Source organism: Carettochelys insculpta, unplaced genomic scaffold (assembly GCF_033958435.1).
Source record: "Carettochelys insculpta isolate YL-2023 unplaced genomic scaffold, ASM3395843v1 scaffold_0123, whole genome shotgun sequence".
Lineage (NCBI taxonomy): Eukaryota > Metazoa > Chordata > Testudines > Carettochelyidae > Carettochelys > Carettochelys insculpta.
In genome coordinates, this window is record NW_027439160.1 from 7,501 (window position 1) to 15,000 (window position 7,500).

At 63.2% G+C, this 7,500-nt stretch overlaps 1 non-coding gene across 1 annotated transcript; it reads left to right on the forward strand.

Annotated features, from left to right (window-relative positions):
* Positions 1-4,689: 4,689 nt before the first annotated feature.
* Positions 4,690-4,808, forward strand: LOC142006750 (5S ribosomal RNA). Its single transcript, XR_012643792.1, has one exon. It is a non-coding gene; the product is annotated as a 5S ribosomal RNA (ribosomal RNA).
* Positions 4,809-7,500: the final 2,692 nt, after the last annotated feature.

Genomic DNA, 7,500 nt, shown 5'->3' on the forward strand with positions numbered 1-7,500 from the left:
GAACGACTCACAAAAGCGGCCGACCGCCTGGAACTCTAGGTCGGCTGCACGGGTCAAATTCAACCCCATTCGGACTTCCAGAGCTCAGCCGGCCACCAGGTCAACCTCGCTGAAAGCGCCAGAGGTTGACCTGGTGTCCGGGGACCGAATCGGACACCAGGTCAACCTCCGCTAAAGCGGCCGGGGTTGACCTGTTGTCCCTGCCGGACTTAGAAAATTTTTCTCTCCAGCCCGGGACCGGGGTTGACCTGTTGTCCCTGCCGGACTTAGAAATTTTTTCTCTCCCGCCTGGGACCGGGGTTGACCTGTTGTCCCTGCCGGACTTAGAAATTTTTTCTCTCCAGCCTGGGACCGGGGTTGACCTGTTGTCCCTGCCGGACTTAGAAAATTTTTCTCTGCCGCCTGGGACCGGGGTTGACCTGTTGTCCCTGCCGGACTTAGAAATTTTTTCTCTCCCGCCTGGGACCGGGGTTGACCTGTTGTCCCTGCCGGACTTAGAAATTTTTTCTCTCCAGCCCGGGACCGGGGTTGACCTGTTGTCCCTGCCGGACTTAGAAAATTTTTCTCTCCAGCCCGGGACCGGGGTTGACCTGTTGTCCCTGCCGGACTTAGAAATTTTTTCTCTCCCGCCTGGGACCGGGGTTGACCTGTTGTCCCTGCCGGACTTAGAAATTTTTTCTCTCCAGCCTGGGACCGGGGTTGACCTGTTGTCCCTGCCGGACTTAGAAATTTTTTCTCTGCCGCCTGGGACCGGGGTTGACCTGTTGTCCCTGCCGGACTTAGAAAATTTTTCTCTGCCGCCTGGGACCGGGGTTGACCTGTTGTCCCTGCCGGACTTAGAAAATTTTTCTCTCCCGCCTGGGACCGGGGTTGACCTGTTGTCCCTGCCGGACTTAGAAATTTTTTCTCTGCCGCCTGGGACCGGGGTTGACCTGTTGTCCCTGCCGGACTTAGAAATTTTTTCTCTGCCGCCTGGGACCGGGGTTGACCTGTTGTCCCTGCCGGACTTAGAAATTTTTTCTCTGCCGCCTGGGACCGGGGTTGACCTGTTGTCCCTGCCGGACTTAGAAATTTTTTCTCTCCAGCCTGGGACCGGGGTTGACCTGTTGTCCCTGCCGGACTTAGAAATTTTTTCTCTCCCGCCCGGTACCGGGGTTGACCTGTTGTCCCTGCCGGACTTAGAAATTTTTTCTCTGCCGCCTGGGACCGGGGTTGACCTGTTGTCCCTGCCGGACTTAGAAAATTTTTCTCTCCCGCCTGGGACCGGGGTTGACCTGTTGTCCCTGCCGGACTTAGAAATTTTTTCTCTGCCGCCTGGGACCGGGGTTGACCTGTTGTCCCTGCCGGACTTAGAAAATTTTTCTCTCCCGCCCGGGACCGGGGTTGACCTGTTGTCCCTGCCGGACTTAGAAATTTTTTCTCTGCCGCCTGGGACCGGGGTTGACCTGTTGTCCCTGCCGGACTTAGAAATTTTTTCTCTCCCGCCCGGTACCGGGGTTGACCTGTTGTCCCTGCCGGACTTAGAAATTTTTTCTCTGCCGCCTGGGACCGGGGTTGACCTGTTGTCCCTGCCGGACTTAGAAAATTTTTCTCTCCCGCTCGGAACCGGGGTTGACCTGTTGTCCCTGCCGGACTTAGAAAATTTTTCTCTCCCGCCTGGGACCGGGGTTGACCTGTTGTCCCTGCCGGACTTGGAGCCCGAGGAGGGGATCGGCCACCAGGTAAACCTCCGCTGAAAGCGGCCACGGTTTACCTGGTGCCCGGGGAGCGAATCGGACACCAGGTCAACCTCAGCTGAAGCGGCCGGGGTTGACCTGCTGTCCCTGCCGGACTTGGAAAATTTTTCTCTCCAGCCTGGGACCGGGGTTGACCTGTTGTCCCTGCCGGACTTAGAAATTTTTTCTCTCCCCGCCTGGGACCGGGGTTGACCTGCTGTCCCTGCCGGACTTGGAGCCCCAGGAGGGGATCGGCCACCAGGTCAACCTCCGCTGAAAGCGGCCACGGTTTACCTGGTGCCCGGGGAGCGAATCGGACACCAGGTCAACCTCTGCTAAAGCGACCGAGGTTGACCTGGTGCCCGGGGAGCGAATCTGACACCAGGTCAACCTCTGCTAAAGCGCCAGAGGTTGACCTGGTGCCCGGGGAGCGAATCGGACACCAGGTCAACCTCTGCTAAAGCGGCCGGGGTTGACCTGCTGTCCCTGCCGGACTTAGAAAATTTTTCTCTCCAGCCTGGGACCGGGGTTGACCTGTTGTCCCTGCCGGACTTAGAAATTTTTTCTCTCCCGCCTGGGACCGGGGTTGACCTGTTGTCCCTGCCGGACTTAGAAAATTTTTCTCTGCCGCCTGGGACCGGGGTTGACCTGTTGTCCCTGCCGGACTTAGAAAATTTTTCTCTCCCGCTCGGAACCGGGGTTGACCTGTTGTCCCTGCCGGACTTAGAAAATTTTTCTCTCCCGCCTGGGACCGGGGTTGACCTGTTGTCCCTGCCGGACTTGGAGCCCCAGGAGGGGATCGGCCACCAGGTCAACCTCCGCTGAAAGCGGCCACGGTTTACCTGGTGCCCGGGGAGCGAATCGGACACCAGGTCAACCTCAGCTGAAGCGGCCGGGGTTGACCTGCTGTCCCTGCCGGACTTGGAGCCCGAGGAGGGGATCGGCCACCAGGTCAACCTCCGCTGAAAGCGGCCACGGTTTACCTGGTGCCCGGGGAGCGAATCGGACACCAGGTCAACCTCTGCTAAAGCGGCCGGGGTTGACCTGCTGTCCGTGCCGGACTTGGAGCCCGAGGAGGGGATCGGCCACCAGGTCAACCTCCGCTGAAAGCGGCCACGGTTTACCTGGTGCCCGGGGAGCGAATCGGACACCAGGTCAACCTCTCCTAAAGCGGCCGGGGTTCACCTGCTGTCCCTGCCGGACTTGGAGCCCGAGGAGGGGATCGGCCACCAGGTCAACCTCCGCTGAAAGCGGCCACGGTTTACCTGGTGCCCGGGGAGCGAATCGGACACCAGGTCAACCTCTGCTAAGGCGCCCGAGGTTGACCTGGTGCCCGGGGAGCGAATCGGACACCAGGTCAACCTCTGCTACGGCGGCCGGGGTTGACCTGCTGTCCCTGCCGGACTTAGAAAATTTTTCTCTCCCCGCCCGGAACCGGGGTTGACCTGTTGTCCCTGCCGGACTTGGAGCCCGAGGAGGGGATCGGCCACCAGGTCAACCTCCGCTGAAAGCGGCCACGGTTTACCTGGTGCCCGGGGAGCGAATCGGACACCAGGTCAACCTCTGCTAAAGCGGCCGGGGTTGACCTGCTGTCCCTGCCGGACTTGGAGCCCGAGGAGGGGATCGGCCACCAGGTCAACCTCCGCTGAAAGCGGCCACGGTTTACCTGGTGCCCGGGGAGCGAATCGGACACCAGGTCAACCTCTGCTAAAGCGGCCGGGGTTGACCTGCTGTCCGTGCCGGACTTGGAGCCCGAGGAGGGGATCGGCCACCAGGTCAACCTCCGCTGAAAGCGGCCACGGTTTACCTGGTGCCCGGGGAGCGAATCGGACACCAGGTCAACCTCTGCTAAAGCGGCCGGGGTTCACCTGCTGTCCCTGCCGGACTTGGAGCCCGAGGAGGGGATCGGCCACCAGGTCAACCTCCGCTGAAAGCGGCCACGGTTTACCTGGTGCCCGGGGAGCGAATCGGACACCAGGTCAACCTCTGCTAAGGCGCCCGAGGTTGACCTGGTGCCCGGGGAGCGAATCGGACACCAGGTCAACCTCTGCTACGGCGGCCGGGGTTGACCTGCTGTCCCTGCCGGACTTAGAAAATTTTTCTCTCCCCGCCCGGAACCGGGGTTGACCTGTTGTCCCTGCCGGACTTGGAGCCCGAGGAGGGGATCGGCCACCAGGTCAACCTCCGCTGAAAGCGGCCACGGTTTACCTGGTGCCCGGGGAGCGAATCGGACACCAGGTCAACCTCTGCTAAAGCGGCCGGGGTTGACCTGCTGTCCCTGCCGGACTTGGAGCCCGAGGAGGGGATCGGCCACCAGGTCAACCTCCGCTGAAAGCGGCCACGGTTTACCTGGTGCCCGGGGAGCGAATCGGACACCAGGTCAACCTCTGCTAAAGCGGCCGGGGTTCACCTGCTGTCCCTGCCGGACTTGGAGCCCGAGGAGGGGATCGGCCACCAGGTCAACCTCCGCTGAAAGCGGCCACGGTTTACCTGGTGCCCGGGGAGCGAATCGGACACCAGGTCAACCTCTGCTAAGGCGCCCGAGGTTGACCTGGTGCCCGGGGAGCGAATCGGACACCAGGTCAACCTCCGCTAAAGCGCCCGAGGTTGACCTGGTGCCCGGGGAGCGAATCGGACACCAGGTCAACCTCTGCTACGGCGGCCGGGGTTGACCTGCTGTCCCTGCCGGACTTGGAAAATTTCTCTCCCCGCCTCGGACCGGGGTTGACCTGCTGTCCCTACCGGACTTAGAACATTTTTCTCTCCCCGCCCCGGCCCGGGGGTTAACCTCGGGGCGCACAGCTTCCCGGGTCTGACGTGCACGTCCTGTCACCTCCCGGGCCCGGCGTCCTCGTCCTCCCTTCCCCTTGGGCCGGCTCGGAGGAAGTTTTCCCTCGGCCCGGCCTCCGGGTTAATTGTTTGGGCCCGGCTGACTGAGGCCAGGCTGCTGACGCTAAAGCCCGGGGAGGCGGGGGCCTACGGCCATACCGGACCGAATGCCCCCGATCTCGTCCGATCTCGGAAGGTAAACCGTCCCGGGCCTGGCTAGTACCTGGATGGGTGACCGCCTGGGAATCCCAGGTGCCGTAGGCAGCTTTTGGCCCCAGCGGGGGTAGAGCGGGGCGTGTGTCTGCCGTGCGGGAGCAGGGAAGCCGTGAGGCCAAGGCGGCGCGACGGTCCTGGGGGGCGCTGAGGCCTTTCCCTCTGCCTGCCTGCGTGTCGGGGGCGGGGGGGCGGGCGAGGAAGCTTAGGCCCTCACCCGGTGCGGTGCGATGGCTTGGGTCGGGTCGGGGAGAGGGAAGAAAGCGTGTGTGGAGCGTTGGTGGGGCAGGTGTGTGTGTGGGAGTGCTGGGTGGGGCAGGCCGTTGAGGCGGTGGCGGTGGTGGTGTTTTTGGTGGGAGTGAGTTGGGGTCAGGTGGGTGTGGGGTCCCGCCCGGGGGGTGGATGGTCTGAGGGTTAAGGCTTGGAACGTGCGTCTTGGGGGACCGTGGGTGGAGGTTGTTGAGAGCGGGGAAGGCCCTGGGTCTCGGTTGTGGACTATTAAGCCCGGTGGAGGGGGACCGTGGGGGGAGGTTGTTGAGAGCGGGGAAGGCCCTGGGTCCCGGTTGTGGACTATTAAGCCCGGTGGAGGGGGACCGTGGGTGGAGGTTGTTGAGAGCGGGGAAGGCCCTGGGTCTCGGTTGTGGACTATTAAGCCCGGTGGAGGGGGACCGTGGGTGGAGGTTGTTGAGAGCGGGGAAGGCCCTGGGTCCCGGTTGTGGACTATTAAGCCCGGTGGAGGGGGACCGTGGGTGGAGGTTGTTGAGAGCGGGGAAGGCCCTGGGTCTCGGTTGTGGACTATTAAGCCCGGTGGAGGGGGACCGTGGGGGGAGGTTGTTGAGAGCGGGGAAGGCCCTGGGTCCCGGTTGTGGACTATTAAGCCCGGTGGAGGGGGACCGTGGGTGGAGGTTGTTGAGAGCGGGGAAGGCCCTGGGTCTCGGTTGTGGACTATTAAGCCCGGTGGAGGGGGACCGTGGGTGGAGGTTGTTGAGAGCGGGGAAGGCCCTGGGTCCCGGTTGTGGACTATTAAGCCCGGTGGAGGGGGACCGTGGGTGGAGGTTGTTGAGAGCGGGGAAGGCCCTGGGACCCGGTTGTGGACTATTAAGCCCGGTGGAGGGGGACCGTGGGTGGAGGTTGTTGAGAGCGGGGAAGGCCCTGGGTCTCGGTTGTGGACTATTAAGCCCGGTGGAGGGGGACCGTGGGTGGAGGTTGTTGAGAGCGGGGAAGGCCCTGGGACCCGGTTGTGGACTATTAAGCCCGGTGGAGGGGGACCGTGGGTGGAGGTTGTTGAGAGCGGGGAAGGCCCTGGGTCCCGGTTGTGGACTATTAAGCCCGGTGGAGGGGGACCGTGGGTGGAGGTTGTTGAGAGCGGGGAAGGCCCTGGGACCCGGTTGTGGACTATTAAGCCCGGTGGAGGGGGACCGTGGGTGGAGGTTGTTGAGAGCGGGGAAGGCCCTGGGTCCCGGTTGTGGACTATTAAGCCCGGTGGAGGGGGACCGTGGGTGGAGGTTGTTGAGAGCGGGGAAGGCCCTGGGTCCCGGTTGTGGACTATTAAGCCCGGTGGAGGGGGACCGTGGGTGGAGGTTGTTGAGAGCGGGGAAGGCCCTGGGACCCGGTTGTGGACTATTAAGCCCGGTGGAGGGGGACCGTGGGTGGAGGTTGTTGAGAGCGGGGAAGGCCCTGGGTCTCGGTTGTGGACTATTAAGCCCGGTGGAGGGGGACCGTGGGTGGAGGTTGTTGAGAGCGGGGAAGGCCCTGGGACCCGGTTGTGGACTATTAAGCCCGGTGGAGGGGGACCGTGGGTGGAGGTTGTTGAGAGCGGGGAAGGCCCTGGGTCCCGGTTGTGGACTATTAAGCCCGGTGGAGGGGGACCGTGGGTGGAGGTTGTTGAGAGCGGGGAAGGCCCTGGGACCCGGTTGTGGACTATTAAGCCCGGTGGAGGGGGACCGTGGGTGGAGGTTGTTGAGAGCGGGGAAGGCCCTGGGTCTCGGTTGTGGACTATTAAGCCCGGTGGAGGGGGACCGTGGGTGGAGGTTGTTGAGAGCGGGGAAGGCCCTGGGACCCGGTTGTGGACTATTAAGCCCGGTGGAGGGGGACCGTGGGTGGAGGTTGTTGAGAGCGGGGAAGGCCCTGGGTCCCGGTTGTGGACTATTAAGCCCGGTGGAGGTGTTGCGTACGGTGGATGTAAGGGGGAGGGCGTATGAAGTGACCGAGGAGTGGGCAAGGAAACGGGGGGAAAAATTTGGAGGCGAAGGCGGCCGAAAAAGGGTGCGGTTGACCTGGTGCCCGGGGAGCGAATGGGCCACCAGGTCAACCCCCGCTGAAAGCAGCGGAGGTTGACCTGGTGCCCGGGGAGCGAATCGGCCACCAGGTCAACCCCCGCTGAAAGCACCGGAGGTTGACCTGGTGCCCGGGGAGGGAATCGGCCACCAGGTCAACCCCCGCTGAAAGCACCGGAGGTTGACCTGGTGCCCGGGAAGGGAATCGGCCACCAGGTCAACCCCCGCTGAAAGCACCGGAGGTTGACCTGGTGCCCGGGGAGGGAATCGGCCACCAGGTCAACCCCCGCTGAAAGCACCGGAGGTTGACCTGGTGCCCGGGGAGCGAATCGGCCACCAGGTCAACCCCCGCTGAAAGCAACGGAGGTTGACCTGGTGCCCGGGGAGCGAATGGGCCACCAGGTCAACCCCCGCTGAAAGCAGCGGAGGTTGACCTGGTGCCCGGGGAGCGAATCGGCCACCAGGTC